The sequence below is a fragment of the Rhamphochromis sp. 'chilingali' genome (assembly GCF_963969265.1).
Source record: "Rhamphochromis sp. 'chilingali' genome assembly, chromosome: 5".
Classification (NCBI taxonomy): domain Eukaryota; kingdom Metazoa; phylum Chordata; class Actinopteri; order Cichliformes; family Cichlidae; genus Rhamphochromis; species Rhamphochromis sp. 'chilingali'.
The window spans coordinates 39,246,187-39,264,448 of NC_137932.1; the positions used below are offsets into that span (position 1 = coordinate 39,246,187).

The 18,262-nt window shown below is 39.2% G+C and overlaps 1 long non-coding RNA gene across 1 annotated transcript in view; it reads left to right on the top strand.

Moving 5' to 3' along the window:
• LOC308396730 overlaps positions 1-15,482 on the top strand; it is a 28,417-nt gene extending 12,935 nt beyond the window's left edge. The window contains exon 3 of the long non-coding RNA XR_013971609.1: positions 8,362-15,482. This is a non-coding gene — a long non-coding RNA (uncharacterized lncRNA). The remainder of the gene's footprint in view (positions 1-8,361) is intronic.
• Positions 15,483-18,262: the final 2,780 nt, after the last annotated feature.

Sequence of the window (18,262 nt, forward strand, 5' to 3'; positions counted from 1 at the left end):
GAGAGGAAAAAGGTGAAGGATGTTTTAAGCAAATATCCAGACATGCCACTACCCCCCCCCCCCCCCCCTCTTTCTTTTTTTCTTTCCTACCAAGTGTGTCTGCCCTCTGCTTCTGTGGAATAGGACCTTTCAGGAGCAGCCGAGTCTATCTAAGCTGGCTTTAAAAGCCGCAGGACAAGCACCAGCATGGTTCTCTGTCAGTGTCCATTTGTGTATAAGGAGGTGGGCTGCCACAGTGTGTCACAAGGTTTCATATTTCAAATATATGAACGAGAGAATGACGGCCAAATGAGTCACTCCGTCATGTCATATTGATTCAACGCAGGACTCTGGGACAGAGCGAGTAATTGTCAGTTTCACACTCACGCAAAATAATCAACACATGATGGACAATAGTTTGCAGCGGTGCGGGGAGGTGAGGGGCTTGGACACACTGCGTCGGAGGCGACCATGAAAGCCTAACAGACAAGTGTCGAAAATGGGACCATTTTTATCCACACAAAGAACTCCTCAAAACAACTTGCTCTTTTTTTAAAACCATAGACACCCCGTCACCAATAAAACGTAATATGAGGAGAATTCTGAGGATTCGAATGAGAGCCTTTATTGAGTTTTAATGGAGAATGCTGTTTCAAAATGGATGGATGGATGAAAGATTGATTGGGGGGTGATGATCAGGCAGAAATGGATAAAAATTAAAACAAAAGAGGGTGAGAAGATGGAACAAGAAACAAGACAGGAAGAGGTTGCTGGAGAAATGTCAAAGCAAGCATGGAGAGTCCAAAAGTAGACAAGAAGTAAAGAACTGGGGGGGGGGGGTGTCCGGGGGCAATGCGGCAGTGCCTCTAATGTCTTTATAAGGTCATAAAATACTCCACTTCCTGGCCTCTCTAATTGTGAAGAATGGGATGGAGGTGGAGGGGAAGTCTCAACTCTACCTGCCTACTAAATGAGTCCCCTAAATCTGCTCTTGGCCTTGGGAGCTTTCTATAGGATCGCTATGCCAGCAACATGGATGCAGAGGGGGATGATTTCTGAGAAAGTCTATGTTCTGATAGTCTTTATTGCTCTTCTCTTTAAGATTAAGATAGAGAAAGACAATGTAGAGAAATGCAAAGGAAGAAAGAGTGAGTAAAGTACTGCAGCCTGTTTTAATGATCTTTGGAGATGCGTTGGAAGGAGGGTTCGAAGAAAAATCCAAACAACTGAGAGTAAGAATGTAATGTACTTACATACAGTTTTTCAGAGAGAGAGAAAAAGAAAAAACCTTGTGAAGTAAGAGTGAGAAAGAACATAGAGGTGGAGAGGCAGAAGATTTTATTAACTCTGCAGGGATAGACTGTAATGGCTATACTCCCCAAAGTAGCTGTAATGCTGAACTCTTAAAAATGTGAGAAGTTGCTCTTACCATCGCTGGAAACGAAAACATTTTCATTTCATAAACTGTTTGTCTAAGGGACCCTGCCCCAACCTCTAACCCACAAATGAGCACAGTAATGAACAGAACCTTCACTGCAGAAGAAAAGTTAGTTATTTTACAGTCTAGTGAAAGGTACAAACTAAACTTATCCCCAGATAAGCTCAGTTGTTCTTGAAATTGGGAGCCATTAATATCACTGTTTGTTTTGAAGTGAGATGGCATACATTTGAAAATAGCACCAGCTTTGGAGCTTTGGAGCATGAATAAGGAAAAGATATATATATATATTATATCTTTTTGGTAAAAGATATACAGCTTTTACCAAAATAAAAGCTGTAGAACAATGTACATTTAGATATGTAATATTTAGGGAAGCCAGATGTTGACATATGTGATGTAAATTAGGGTTGAAAGACAAAAGCTGTATTCACAGATTGAAATAAAAACAGAATCTTACACAGTCACAAGCTATGTATGTTTTTTTAGTGTAATTTGTATATCACTAACAGCCTGCTATCATGTGTCACTGCTGTGTTACCCACTGCCATTGAAAAGAATTTAAACTCTGCTATATAACAATCCTTCACCATCACCACACATTTGAATCTTGTGGCTTTCCCTTTTCCGTTAATGCAGCCTATATACTTGATATTTGAAATGAATGGTAATTTCAGGCATTGTGAATTTGTTTTTCAAAATGTAAAATTCCAGTCTTAATCTCTGTCTTTTGTGAGTGACTTAGGAGTTTCTAAGCCGTGCGCCAAACTTTTTGCTTATTATCACGTGGGTATGGATCGGGGAGGGGGGTTGTATTGTGACTAAACTTGCTACACTACAGGAGCTGTATAACAGTTGCCTTTTTTGTTACTGGGGTTTTATCAGTGGGTGAGAGAATAAAATGGAGTCAAAGGCAACCCCCTAAGCTTTTCATAATGCGTTCCGAGAGGAGACAAAGGCCCGTATTCACTGCTGGGTGTCGATAAGACCTATCATTAGGCTGCCATTGGAGGTATTACTGGCACACACAAACACACTTGCACACATATACGGAGTGCAGCAGGGCGCTTACTTCTGCACCCTTTCTCTCTTCTTTTTTCCCCCTTTTTTTTCCCCTAAAAACACACACATAAATATTCCTATGCGTGCCAGAAGTTAAAGAGGCAGCCGGGCTCACGGTGAACCGAATAAAGGCAGACGAGTGGACCCCTGCTGCTTCCCCATCGCAGCTGAATTCACTCACATGGAGGGGACATCCACTCGGCTAGACGTTGCGCAGCTGTAATTTTGTACGTCTAGTAGCAAATGCTAAAAAATATTTTTTTTAAATGTATATATTTTGTAATAAATCTATCTAAGCTTTATATGCTCTAAAAAGAAATATATGCCATTACATTTATAAAAATTGGAGAAAACCAAATTAAATAACAATAATGTGTTATTTTTATTTATAAAGCTTGTTTAAAAAATGACTTACAAAGGGCCAAACCACCTTTAGTCCTCTGATGCAATATTTAATTTTCAAAAAGCACGATCAAAATAACTTGCAGCTTTTTTCACTGATTATTAATGCTCTTCTGCTCTATGTGCAGCCCCCCCCCCCCCCTCCAAAAAAAAAACAAAAAACCAAAACAAACAAAACAAACAAAAAAATAAAAAAAACAACCCACTTGTGTTTGCGCTAAAGCAGCAACACATTGGTCGTGTTTCGAGGTGTATTTTTGTGACAAACTCCTACCAAATGCTTAAATGCTTAAAAGCAGTTGAACAACCAGTGGAAACTGCCTGATGATCAAACTCCTTGTTTACAGTAGTGATGCCGTTGCTCCAGAATGAATCTGTTATTCACTTACTAATGATAAAATGCTACACGTAAGTACATTTACTTAACTAGACAGGTGTAAAATTAGGTGCTGAGGAGGAGTTGGGCTTCCCATTACTGTTTTCCCGTATGTGCGTGTTTGTGTGTCTGAGTCTGAGAAGGAAGATGGCACTGCTGTCTAGTTCCGAAGTAGATGATGGACTGTAGCTTGTATTCCCATTCCCTCTCATTAGCTCGGCCCCTGAGAATATATGAGGTTACTTACCTTCCCTTGCTCTCAGTTCGTGGCCAAACGCCAAGCGTCGGATCAGGGTCATTAGCCTCGCTATTTGGAACAAATGGCCTTCGATAGTATCTCAGCTATAATACAACAGGAGCAGATTAACCCCTTGATCCTTGAAGGATAGCATGTTGAACACATTAGGACGAAAGCAGCGATCAAGGCGGTGATGATGTTTATTTTTACTATCATTATTTGTCTGTTTCTGGCCTCTTTATTCATGTGTTCTTTGGTTGTTTTGAGGGGATTTTTTTTCTTATCTCTCTCTCTCTTTTTTTTTTTTGGTTGTTGTTGTTTTTTGCAGCAGATTTTGACAGTTGGAATCTCATTGCATTTCAGCTAAACATCACAGCTGTTTGCCTGAAAACAAAAACCACAGAGAGAGAAGTGGGCAGACGATCAAAGCCCAAGGAGGATTTGTCTGGCAGATAGAGGCTGGGGCTCTGCCTGCGTGGACTCTCTCAGCACAAGGTTGCCCCCTCATATCGCCAGCTTGAAAATTAGAGCTCACGAAAGGGAGCAATGCAGTCACAACAACCTCCTCCCTATTGCAGTTGCCTTCTTAATACATTGCGCGTGTGCGTGCGTTTTCTTGTCTTTTCTCCTTTATAGCCAGGTGCCTGACACTACACAGTTTTTTAGTGCAGTATCACACCACTCGTAGTACTGTAAATAATTCACCTGACTGATTTTGAAACCCTTCGGATTTGTTATGAAAAGAGCCCTCTACGGGAAATTTGGGATTATTTCCAAATCCGTAGGTACAAAAGGAGATAATCCATGACTCGTTTGTGTTTTGAGCTGCCAAGGGAAAAAAATGCAGCATGCTATATGTTTATTTCTGTCTAAGGTCACCAAAACCATCTTTCCATAAGGTTCCTTATGAGGTTTGTGGCCTATCGGGGGGGGGGGGGGGGGTGTCTTCTGATGTCTGTTTTGAGCAGAAAGACACACCCAGAGGATGGATATAATTAAGACTAGTGCCTTTTTGTGAGTAAGGAGGGTGTTTGGATAACTGCTCTGGGTGGTCTAGCACTACATGTCTCTACCAGTTTTATTACAAACAGACACAATGCGGTAAGAACACACATGCATTCTAAGAAAGCGGACAAAGATTAGCATGTACTGTGCAACGTAAACATACACGTGAAAACAGCCATGTCGCTGGTTTCCTGCTTCCCTGGGACGTTGTTTGAGCATGGCACAGCAAATTTAAAAGAAAAAAAAGATGAATTGATCAAAGCAGCGGGCAGACATATGTGACGTTCAGGGATGTGCACTTAAATTTACACTGTTGCTTTACAAAGATCATCACATAGCTAACTTTAGCTTCGCCCCAACCATCACTTTGGCAGTGAATAGAAGCCAGATGAGCCAGAAGGGGATCATTTATGTACATAAGGTACACACAAAAACCATAAATGCTACTCTGGAGTAGATTGAAATATTTTATTTTCTTAGTGCAATTATGGAGCTTAATGAACCTAAGACAAAACCTAATTAAACTGTGGGATTTTTCAGTAAAGAGCCCTGGTAATTGTTTGCATTTATATAATGCTTTTCTGGTCTTAGTGATCGCTCAAAGCACCACTTTGTACCAATAGCACATTGGGTACGATGACACTTTGATAAACACATACACAGATACACCCACATTTTTGGTATTTCAACTCAAGGGAGCCCAATAAAGGCTAAATTTTAATTTAAGACTTGTGACTGAAATGTACAGTTCGCTGCTTTGTCAACTATCCGATAAATCACTGTGGAGTTTAAAAACTGTCATGCTAGCTAACCGCTTGATGACAAACTATATTAAGGAGGAAAATCAAAATATAAAGAAGTGCTCTCAACCATATAAAAGTTAAACGTCTAATTAACTCTTTTAGAAACAAACTCTAATTTATTCAAGGCTTTCTTGTACTTGGTGGAAAACAAAATGCAATGCCAGTCAATCCCACAACAAGGGCTTTTCTACCAGTCACTTCTGATTAATAGCGTCTTCTTGTTAACACATAAACACCGCGTCTACCATCAGACCCTCAAACGTCTGTTAATTTGCAGCTTTTTCCCCCCTTTGTGTGAATTGGCTCATTTAGTCAGCAGGGAGAATGCTGATCTTGTAGCATTGGGTTTGAAAACACATGGGTGGTCCTGCTTTCTTTCTGGGTTTTTTTTCTCTTCCCCAAATGTACTGAGCATAAATTTGTGACTCCATATAGGGACTTTAATGATGAGAGTACTCTCCAGGGTCTCGTGAGTCTGCTTACTGGAGCAATAAGAGGGAGATGGCAGTAAGAGAGGTGGAAAAAAATACAGTGAAAGAGAAATGGAGAGGTGGGAGCGAAGCAACGCACCCTTAAAAACCGTCCAGACAGAAATAGTAAATTGCATATTCTCAAAGATGCAGGAACTGCAAACGGGTAGGAGGGATTTCTCCTTCATTTGTAGTGAGCAGCTTTCCTCTGCTGCACTGTTTCACTGTATTTAACATCAAAGCAAACTATGAACAATTGAGGCAATTTTTCATTCGGCCAAGGTCAATCATTGTTCTTTCTCTGGGAATGTAGATCTGGCTGCGAAATTCAGAGGAACCACATTTCACTGGCAAGTCTATTTTAGCAAGCCACCTTTTAACTAAACCGCTGAGTGTGTGTGTGTGTGTGTGTGTGTGTGTGGTTTAGATTGTACATGTAATTATAAAGAATCTTCAGGTCCATTTATTAAAGCTGCATTGTGATTTTTTTAAACCATAGTTTTAATTAGAGCTGTGTCTAGACTGCTTTTAATAAAACCTGTGACTTATGTATGTAATATGAAAGGAAAAGCAGATACTGCATACAGTAAAATGCCACACTTGAAATTGACCTTAAATTCTGCTCGCAAATTTATACAACCCTAATCCTGGATCAGATTCAAGAACCAAAACTCCACTTGCCATGTTTACATAAACAAAAAGTGGAACTGGTTGACATATATATAGTAAATGCTTAAACACTGAATATTTAGACACAGAGATATATTTAGACCTCAGCTCTTGTACTTGCTAGATCTAACCACGACCACATGAACTTTCTTGCCAGGAACCAAACGGTTCTTGAACCAAAGAATATAAAGCTAAAAAGGACTCTGAGAGACTGGTTAAATCTATGAACAGCAGGCAGCTTAAATAAGTCATTAATACAGCTAAAGTAGCTTAAAAAAGGCATTTATGAATATGTCTTCCATGGGAACTTTGATGTGTTTTTTGACCACAAATGAACAGGCAGCTTTGAGAATACACAGAGTGACTCATTATTTGTCTCAATGGGAGTCCAAATGGCACTTGAATCAAAGAAAACATCAGGGGATGCAGAGAGGGAGGAAAAAAACGGAAAAACACAAAACATGACTCACTAATGAAGAAACTGAGTAGATGCAATTTTGAAAAACTACAAATAATGTAATTTATGCTAACTATGTTTAATTTCTTGGTATTGTCAGATGATATTACCCAGTGCCCACATATGCCATTATTAGCGTAGTCATAGTTTCATATTCTTTGGATGACTTCTTCTCGTTAATTCGGCTTTTTGATTTGCCAAAAGTACAGAAAGTAAGTTCTGTAAAATGTAGGACTGGAGTTGAATTATCAGGACCAACATCTAACTACACACACACACACACACTGTACACTTGAAACAATGTTAACACAACAAAACACATTTTTAATTTTTTTTTCTTTTATTCAAAATTCCCTGATATTGTTTAAAGCGAGCAAACCAGAAGAAGAAAAAAGGAAAAAAAAAGTATAAAAACATATTAAGCTTAATATAAAAATATTAAATTATTTATAGGTTTGGCTGAATTTTACAGAGTCAAAGTCCTTTTTTCCCCCCACCTTTCCATCTGGTCAACCTAAGATTTTCTACTCAAAAATTCTTTTTGATAATTCATTCTGCCTCCGTGCACATCCCTCTCAGCCCTGGTGTGTAGAAATGTCAGACACCAAGATTTATAAGGCGTTACATTCCCTGCCGTCATAATGCTGAAATTCTTTCATGTTGTGGGCATCACATAATCACTGATATATCATCTTTAGTAAAACACATGTAGGGGCTACCCCGGCACATGATCACAAGCAGGTTTCTTTTTTTTTTCTTTGACAGACTCCAAAGTAACTTCAAAAAGGCTCGTTCCTCATATCCGTGATATCAGGATTCTTGTACTTCAGGCAACAACGTACTGTCTTTCTTTCTTTCTTTCTTTCTTTCTTTCTTTTTAAACACTTACTTTCAACTCATTTATTTTCTTTCTTCAAGATGAATCATGTATTAATCTACACACATGCTGGCTCTGTGTCATTGTTCCTTAAGACCACCCAGAGTGTTTATATGAATCGGCTCATGAGTGGGCTCTTTTTTTTGTACATAAAAAATTGTGTTGGTTCTTTTTTTATTTTTTAGACGGGGTTTGGTGACGTGCTGACGTATTACACCTAATAGTGTTGACACATCTGTCTGCGATGTTGAATCATTTACGACATATTTCACCACCACAAAAATATTTTTGGAAATGGAGGCATATATAAACTAGTCAGTGTGAAAGCGCCGCAGTGGATAATAATGCGGGAAATAAAACCCCGAAACACTGTGTCGATTGCAAGAGTGTGTGTGTACGTGAGTGTCTTCCTTTTTGAATGTACGTGCATCTGTTTCTTTGTGATTCATTCACAGAGATTACGCATCCGTGTGTGTGTGTGTGTGAACTCCTGTGAGTGTGTGTGTGTGACATTTTAATGACAAGCTTTACCAAACAACACCTGAATTTATCCTATGCTTTCTTCTCTGTTTGTTTTCTGTCCAGGTCCAGACTTGAAGGAGGCACGCAAGCACAGAGACACACACATAATGGCACCTAGAGGCTGTCTGCGGTCTACCACCACCCTACCACACACACACACACACACACACACACACACACACACACACACACACACACACACACACACACACACATGCATGCCAGTTACGCTAAAAATCTGAACACTGAAGGAGGATCATTATGGCCTCCTTCAGGAAGCAAACAATGTTTTCTAGTTTTCTTCTCCAAGGAGAGAAACATTGACAAGTTATATTCGAGAAAGCTACAAAATTCAGTCATTTAAAGAGCTTTGTAGTTTCCAGTACCAGCACTGTTAAAAGCTGTTTTTTGGTTTGATTTAATGCGAGATGTAAAAAAACAAAACAAAAAAGCTTAAATGTCAAATTTAAATTCTCACTTTTTTTATTTCTAATTTTCCAAGTCTTTGCTCATGTCATATCTCATATCATTTGCGATTTGTCCACGTGTGCACGTGTGCTTATGCCTGCTTCGTTTTTCAATTTCTATTTTCATCAGTCAAAACCCATCCACACAAGTCAAATTTAACAGCTGCACCACATATCCCACAAGCCCCCTAACCCACCCTGTGTCCCTCCCAGGGTTCCCAGCATCCTGCTTTGCACACACTACCAAAAACCCAGGCATGCTGAAATTACAGTGTGTGGAGGAGGATTGTGGGAAAGTGTTCCCTCCCTCTAACTCTGTATTTGCCCTTTTCTGTTTTTTCCCCCTTCATTCTGCTACAGTTTCGGACGTGTTCGGCTTAGTTTGATGTTCGGTTAAGTGTCAAACCGAACGTTAAGTTGCAATTTGCATCAGCAATAAGGGTGACTAAAGTTCAGCGTGAGATTAACGAGGCACGAATGTGGCGCTAAATAAGATTGACCCTGTTGTATTGATTAGTCTACGGCTAGGGTGATAGTCTGTCCTGTTCTGATACCGTCAGGGAAACGGCGTGTTTGTGCATTTTATGAGCTTGCACGCACACAGCTCATTAGCATATAAAGATTAATTCATTTGGTTTGATGTTCTGTTCAGTATGTCTTCAGAATGTCACACTGAGGTATGTGTGTTTGTATTTATACTACAAACACACTCAAATGTAATAGGATTTGTGTGTTGAATTCAATTTGCGAGGTTAATAGAAGTAACCAAGAACAGTGTTGGACATAGAGTTACACACGATCTGCTGCCAGCTTGCAAATAACTGTGATTTGCCAGATAAGATCAAGTAGTGTCAGCTACAGAGGCTTGAACTTGTATTCAGCAGAAAATCATTATGCAAAGTGCAGTGCTCCTTGAATCAGTTGTGGCATTGTGCTCGCGGTTTGTAGCTTCAGGTTAACTGAAAGCACCGCCCTCGCACCGACCGTGTTCCTAACCAGCTCTAATGATACACCCCATCAGTTCAGCTTCGCCTGCACCGGGGTTAGCTTGGTTAACAGTCGGCTGAGGTGAAGCGTGAGAGTGTGTGTGTGTGTGTGCCAGCTATTAAAGCACTTCAGAATCAGAGTGGAAAGGACTCGCACTGCTAATGGACGTGTCTATTGATGTTCCCATTTAGCGGCACACTGTAAACGATAGGCCAATGATTGTGTTCAAGACGGAAGGAGGTGGAGGAGGATTGAGAGCTGTTTGGCTGGGCGATGATAATGACAAAGAAGGTTATTATTTGGCGCCCCATGGAGTCTCTCTGGGCTTTGTGTGTGATGGGGAGTAGCGAGAGAGGGTGAAGAGGTGCACTCTTTCTCTCTGTCTCTGTCTCTCTCCCTGCCTACTAGCTATTATTCCTTTCTCGCCCCCCCCCCCACCCCTGTCCACTCCTCTCATGACATTACTTACTGCAGCCAGTCTACATCCATCTCTTTTTTAGCATCCTCCTCTATTTCTCTTTTCTTTGTTGCTTTTTTCTTTTTTAACTAGATAGCACAGATAGCTGTTGTGACAGTAAATATAAAATAACAGTAAAAGAAGTCAAAGACAGAATAATGCAGCAGTGGCAACAAAATAGTTTCTATTTGTAAATTTTTTAGGATAACAGGTTGCAGTTAAAATATTGATTTTTTTTTCACACAGCTGTGTGTGTGTGTGTGTGTGTGTGCTGTCAGTTCTAATCACTGTGTGTGTGATGAATATGAAAACAGTCAGGCTGCCTGCAGGTTTGGCAGGAGACCACCTCCAGCTGGACTCAGACCCCTACTCAAGTGTGTCTGTGTGTGTTTTGTGAACGGGGTTGTACAAGTCAGCTTGTATCTGTCAGTGCTGTGACAACCTCAAGAGGACATAACAAACAAACCCCCAAAAAACAGTTATATAAATAAAACACTGCAAAACACACAACAAATCAAAATCCCACTAAGAAAATTCATCAAGTTTAAGCAGCTTTAATAATTGAATTTGATGCTTTTCTTATTTATAATGTAAAACTATGCTATATAAGCTAGAATGTATTGAGACTGGATTTAAAAGGTAAGGTAACGCTGCTTTTGATAATGTCCTGTGTTACATCATCTATCCTTACTTGCTTTTTGGATTTAAGCAACCTAATTCTTTCCATTCTAGCTCGTCAGTCCTTTGTTTTATGAGTATTTGTGTCTCGCGTTCTTTTGCACTGCTGATTCTCAGGCCTTAAATACTTAGTTTGTCCCAAAAATTGGGAAATTGCTGTGTTGCAGCAGTCAAAACATGGGGAAAAAAACCCATCTTATAATAATAATCACAGGGTGAGACTGCTTAGAAAGGTTGGGGGCAAAAACACTAAAAAGATGCTTAATTAACCAGCAATTAGCCTCAAAAGACTCAATAGATTTATTTAGTATTTAAAGTTGGAGCTTAAAGTAGAGCTTAAACATAATAATGCTGATGCTGTGGTACGAGCTGGTAAAGAGTCTCTTATCTGTTTTTTCATCAGTGGAGCTGAAACACATGTTGGGGAAGGTGTCAGCTGCATGCCTGGTTAGTGGACACAAATATCTCATCAGTGTAGTAAAAATCCATCTATCATTCTGCGTGTGCACACGTCTGTAATCGCAGGGTGGCAGATAAAGAGGGAGATGCCATTCCAGCTGTGAGGGGACAGCGGAGGTCAACACACACACACACACACTCAATCACACAGAGCCGGAGGCGCGTGAGCAGGTGAGCATTAAGTCAGGCAGCTAAACAGATCACGTCGCGGTATGATATCTGCAGACAGGCAGACAGAGGAGGCCGGTCTGTACCTGCAGGCAGAGAGCAACAACTCGCAGCACCCTCGCCAGGAATTTCCTCCCCCTCCCGAGAGAGAGAGAGAGAGACATGGAAGTGAAGGAGAGAGACGGGCATTAACTGGGGTTTCCAATTTTGTTTTTATGCATATCCAGTTTCTTCAAGCTATTTAACCCTAAACCTGAATCCATTTTTTTTCTTATGATATTTTAATCATTTACTGCATGTGTGGGAGCTCCAGAATTCTGGCACACGTAATTTCACCCATTAAGGCCTTTAGAAATGTTACCATGAACATTTTTGTGTTAGTAGTGTACCGAACAAAAGTGGATAATCTAAAATATATTCCTTTTGTTAACTCACAACCGATAAGAACCACACAATCTGAATTGAAATGTTTTTTCTTAGTTTTCTTAGTTTCACATCTCACCAAGAAAAAAATCTGTGTGTTCCTCTGCCAAAATAGGCATCAGTAGTAACCTTCTACACTAGTGAGACAAAGATCGAACGAGAAGGGTACAAATCTTACGTAGAGAAAATGAATCCTAAACCTTATGGTTGGTGACATTTCAGCCCAACACTTATCTTTAACACCATCTGATGAAACTGTATAGACAGACATTACAAAACTCGATACTGTGCTATTGGGTGCAGTCAGTTCTTTTGTTGTTTTTCGAGTAATTTAATCACCTCTTGCAGATGCCTTTCTGGAATTACAGGTATGTGTTTTTTTTTTTTTCTGTTTTCACAGTACTAACTGTGAAACACTGACAGTATCCATTACACCAACTTGTTCTACAAGTTTCTGTATTGCTGGCACTCCTTTAAAGTAGTTTTGTAACAGTACTTTGTTTTAAGTCTGTTCAACATATGTGGTGGTAATCTGCGGCATCCTGTATCACATTCATACTGTGGTCTCTTACTCTGGACCACCAAATAGCGTCACCGAACCAACTGTGGGATGCGCCGTTGCTCAAGAGAACGTCAGCATTAGTCATTAACTAGAGAACCCCTTGAGTCACTTCTCCAGCTTGTGCACAAATATTATTTTCCCCTTTAATTTCCTCTCCTTATTCTTAACGTTTGCGCGGCCCCTTTTCAAAAGCTCTTTATAGCTTATAGTTAACCTAAAAAGAGAAAAAAAAACCTCCTGAAATTTTCACAAGTCTCAAATCTGCCTCCACCGCATCCACTTATCTAAAAATGTTTCAGTGGTTAAATGTCAGAGCTGTCTGTGCCATTAAGGCCAGCATGTTTGAAGGAAGGACACCCATGCCAGCCCTCTCCCTCCTCCCTTTTCTGTCTCTTCTTATTCCTCTCCCCACTTAGCTTTCTCATAATGCTCCAGCACAACCCCCCCAACCCGTGCTGGTTTGAGGGCTGATGTGCAGACCTTGTCATTCAGATTAGGGCCACATTGTCAGCTCAGGGCCCTTCTCTCTCTATAGTTGCATGTCCCAGATCTTTCTTCCTACTGTCATCTTCATCCTGCGGCCAGAGAAGACCTTATAAAGCTACATTCCTTCTCATCCACTTCTGTCAATTCCAGCGCTGTCACTCAAATCACTGTTGTGGAGAGTGAAAAGAGACCAAGTTAACGTGTCCCTCGCAGCAAGGACTGTGCTTTTTGGTCCAAGATTGGCTGTCATCAGCTAACAAATTAGTTTTATTATTACTATTATTATTATTATCATTATTATTATTGCTCGGGACCTAAAAGCTTCAGAATGCCAAATTAACACATGCGATCTAAAATTCTTCACAAATGAATACTGCTCATTGTTTTCCTGCCTAACAGTAAAGACAGAGCCATCTTGCTATTTTTAACTCTCTGTTTTCTGTGTAAAAGGAGTATGTGGCATGCGATGAGATATCCGCCACATCAGCTTAGTCACTCCTTATCCTGCCCTGGAAAAGCGTCCCAACAACGTTTTTATCATCCGACCACATCTTGACTCACTGCCACAGTTGCCGTCACATCGTATCTAATTGCTCCAGCAGCTCCGTGGCATTTGATTTCTGTGCTTCTCACAAACCCTGCAACTTGTTTTTTGTTTTGCTTTTTTCTCTCTCTCTCTCTCAAGTTGATTCAGCACTGTGTAATAAAGCCATTGATGCAAAATGGTGGATAGTTTCTTTACTGTTTTTAGTGTAAGAAGAGGAGGAAAGAAAAAACACCCCAGTCTTTGGCCACAGCGCCACATCATAGCGAAATGGCAGCCGCTATCGATCAGGGTGAGTCGGCAGTTTCATACCCGGTGTCTTCCTCATCCTGCAGCTTGCATGAAGCTATTCAGGCATGCTGGGGCCTCTCTAGACACCACGCCACTGTGCTTTCAGTAAACTATATGCCAATTGGCTGCAGCCTCCACCCAGGTGATACGTTTACTAAAACCCACTATGAGTCAGGAGTTTCAAGATGACTTCCCTTTTCTAACTGTTATTTACCAAGGAAATGTTTTCTTACACACTGACGAGTTCTTTGGTGTAATAATGACCATGTGGCATGGAAGTCATTGGTAAATGCAGCTCTCCAGGCTTGATGGAAAATGTTCTTCTACTAAGAAATCCAAATAAATGGGTTTAGTGAAAAATTATTCTTGCTTAAAGAAGTTCAGCGTATATTTTAAAGTCTTCTTTTATACCTTTCTAGAGGTAGTGGATGTAAAAAAGGAAAAAAAGCTCCAAAAAGATGTGAAAGATGGCAGCATTGTGATTAACCGAACCTTTAAAAATAATGTTTTCTTATAATTTATCACTATTTATTGTCAGTTTATATTAACTGGAAGTTTGACTTGGATAGTATTAGTCATCTGATTAGCCTAACTGGAAAAGATGGTATAATTCAGGTTTGTTACAGTCATGACCTTGTCAGTGTTACTAAGAAAGGGAGGTTTGGTGAGAGAAGAAGAAAGAAGCTTTTCCCTCACAGAGAAGATATGCTCCCACCAAGCAGACTGTCATCCCCAGTCACCATCAGGTCTCTGCTTGCCCCAGTGAACATTCAACGCTGTCGGTGAGTTTGAGCTAAATTGAAAGAAAAAAAAACCATCGACCGTTGACTGTACCCTGTGGCTAGTCTTTGTCACAGAAAAGAAGAAAAGAACACATGCAGAAATCTTTGCACAGACATGGTCTTAGAAGGGGTGGGGCTCACGAGGAACGCATCGTCCATTCTCCAGAAACACAAAATACTTGTAGCTTGCAAACCACAGCAAAGGTCACAATCAACATTCATTGCTGTCGGTGGGTTTAACTGTGTGGGAGAGCTCACTGAACGATGAATGCAACTGTGTCCCAGATTTCATCCGACCGTCACAAGGAATAGTGTCACGTTATGCTGATGATGGTGTTTTTTAGTTCTCTGCTTGCCTCTGTCCCTTGCCTACCCTTAAGAGCAGTAAACATGGACGGTGTGAATTGACAGGCAGTTCAGATCGCATCACGATCACTTTGGGGGCTGTAGACTTGGGGGAGTGGGAGCTGGGGAGGAAGAAAAATGTTGCAAGAGGTAGCTTGTGAAAAAACTGACCTTTGAAGAAACGGTGCACATGCCTTGTGTGTGCATTGGGGATTGTATCAATGATTTAGAAATTGTAAATACTGCATAAGAATAGTAACTATTAAAGGTTAATATAAAATACTGGTAATTATGGTTATTGTACATATATTCTATCAGCCTTTTAAATGGTAATTTGTCAGTTTTAAAAAAACATTTGTTTTTCTAATACAGTGAATATATAAACACATTATTATGCATTCCTGTTGTTGTATATGTGTATTTTTTCTGTGTTATAAAATAAATGATTGAGAATTCAACCCTTGGTGATGTGATGAGTCTTTCACATAGATCTTTGTTAAAACCAAGTTAAAAACTATGCAAGACATTAATGCAACTGAACAAAGCTCCATAACACTAATATATTTATATATATTATATACATATTTTAATGTAGTCAAGATGTCACGTTTCGTCTTAATAATTAAGGATTGTTATGTATTTTATAACTGAACTTGCAATATTTGTTAAATGATGTCTTATGCTCTTAGTTTTTACTAATCTCTGAACTTTTGTTCACTGAGAAGAAATGTTATCTAAATTATGTAGCACAAGTGCCTCTATATAGTTATACAAATGTAATATTGGTGAATAAATTGAGTTACAGTATTAAAGTAGAGTGTGTGTGGGGGTGTGTATATAGCTTTATACATACACAACACCAGGACTTAAAATCCAAACAATCGAAAAGATGCAAAAATAACTTCCACAAAATTGTTACACATTAAATACACAGTTTTTACCCTTTGATTTTTTGTAGTGTGGTTTCCACTTGCCATTTATAAATTACGCAATATATGCCTGCAAAGAGTTTTCTATTTGAAAATAGCATTAAATTTAAGGATTCTCTTAAGTTGTGAAAATATTCTTGTATATGCGAAGCTACTCTTTAGACTCTTTCTAAAGTTTACAAAGTGCAAGGCCAGAGAGATGCTTTTTTTGCCTAGGGTTTGCTGAGCTACCTTACCAGGAAAGTACCTGCTTGTTTTTCAAATGAAAAACTGATGTGTGCCGATTCTGTATTATAACACTTCTTGACCAGCAAAAATCAAGAACAGTACTGGTGGAATTGGAAAACCCCTGCAAGTGGTCTTTTAGTTTCACTTTAGTTTCACCACATGTACTGTAACAGTAATTTGAAGCTTTAAAAGCAGGCCTACTTTATATTCTTTAATTTTAGACATGCCTCTATTTTTGCGATTGCTTATATTATGTAAGTTAATGTCCATCATTTTAAGATGTTATCTAAAGAGTCTAAATTCAGAAATGTTTGCAGGGGAAAGAAGCAGTTACTTAATTTACCATTTATAAGAGATGTGCAGGCCTCGTTACTGGCTTCAGGACTGACACCAGTGGCAAATAAGAGTACACTTAGTGTTCTTTTGCAGATCATGTGAGAAATATTGCCTAACCACTAACAAGAAGCTGTAGATGATACAGAATGAGTCATGATAACAGTAATTAAAGAACATTCTTTGAAAATTAGTTGTGAATATTTTACCAAGTAGAGAGATAACTCATTCTCACAAAGCAGTTTTATGCACACTGTTAATGACTTTGTGTGTGGGTGTGTAGGGAAGATGCAACCAAAGGTCACATTGATTTTTTTTAAGGGGGGGAGGGTACAAACAAAATGAAGGCATATCAGACTTAAGCACAGTTCAACGATCTGCATGACATGTGGGCTACACCAAAAACCACCTTCAGTGAACTACAGCAGCTAAAGAGAAGTTATTACGTCAAGAGAATTGCCTTGTACACATAATAACAAAATTAATTACTTCCTTTGTCCACTAGAGGGCCACCAAAGACTGGGAATAAAGAAAGGACAAACCAGTGAAGCAGTTTGCAGATATATTTTGTTTCTTTTGTTACATTGAAATCACAGAAAGTCAAAATAGAGCATGTGATCACACATTTACATAAGTTGCAACAATGTATTTTTGTGCATGACAATTCAAAAAACAGTGAAATTAACAGACTACAGAGAAGGGGCTTTATTTTTCATAACAACATGAGGGCTAAATAAATCTACACAGTTTTCATGCTATTACACACTTAAAATAGTAGAGTTTGTTTTCATACCACTTGTATAAGAGTTAAAGGTTAATGCTCTCATATATCCAGCGCTTTACTCGCTCATGGAAAAGTTGAACGTAGATTTTTATCTGGGGGGGGGGGGGGGGGGGGGGGGGTGCAACTCATGTATATCTAAAATGCAATTCCAGTTGTTAGAATTAGTGTTGTTTTGTGATATAAAGTAATACCTGGAGCTTCCACATCATCCTGACACTGTAATAATGTCACTACTTAGCCTTCCTTTTTTTACATGTCTTATGAGATAATTGAGATATAACTTACATTCAGAATATCCTGAGTACCACATGAAATGGCCTGAAACATTGAAACTGTTTCTGCTACTGACTCAGAAAGTCTGCTGGGCTTCACATATGCAGATCATGGAGATATACTTCCAACCAGCTAAAGCATTCGTGTACTTCCTTAAATGGGTCAGCCACAGTCAAATGGCAAAACTGGGTTTAACACTATTATTTTCCAGTAAACTATGTAATTGTATATGGAGTTGGCCCTAGTGATGAAGCTCACCCGGCTTTAGTTGGAATCACAAAAAATAAATTGCTGCTTATTTTATATATGAACAGAAATACCCTCCAAAAACAATGGAACACAATTTCATTTGCTCTAATACCAGTTTGTAAATGGTACATTTGTTTTTCAAAAACATAGCAAAAAAGTTCATAATGATATTTTTTTATGATATTGATGAAATGATATTTATTTAGTTTTAACTGAGCTTTTTTTTTTATACTTTTAAAATAAGTGTTAGAATTACTGAGCATATCTTTTTATTATATTATTATTCAAAGCCATGCATGAAGATCACCTGACTATAACCATTTTCATATCAATCTGCTATGTAACTGTATTACAGACTGTGGAGAGGATGCTGCAGGGTGCAGTGTCAGTAAATGGCATACGTCAAAGGGCACAAATTAATATGCACAAAGGAGAAACATCAATGCCAAAGGTCAGATTTAAAAACACATGATTTAAAAATTAAATCAATTTTAAGCAAACTTTCTCTTATTAGTATGT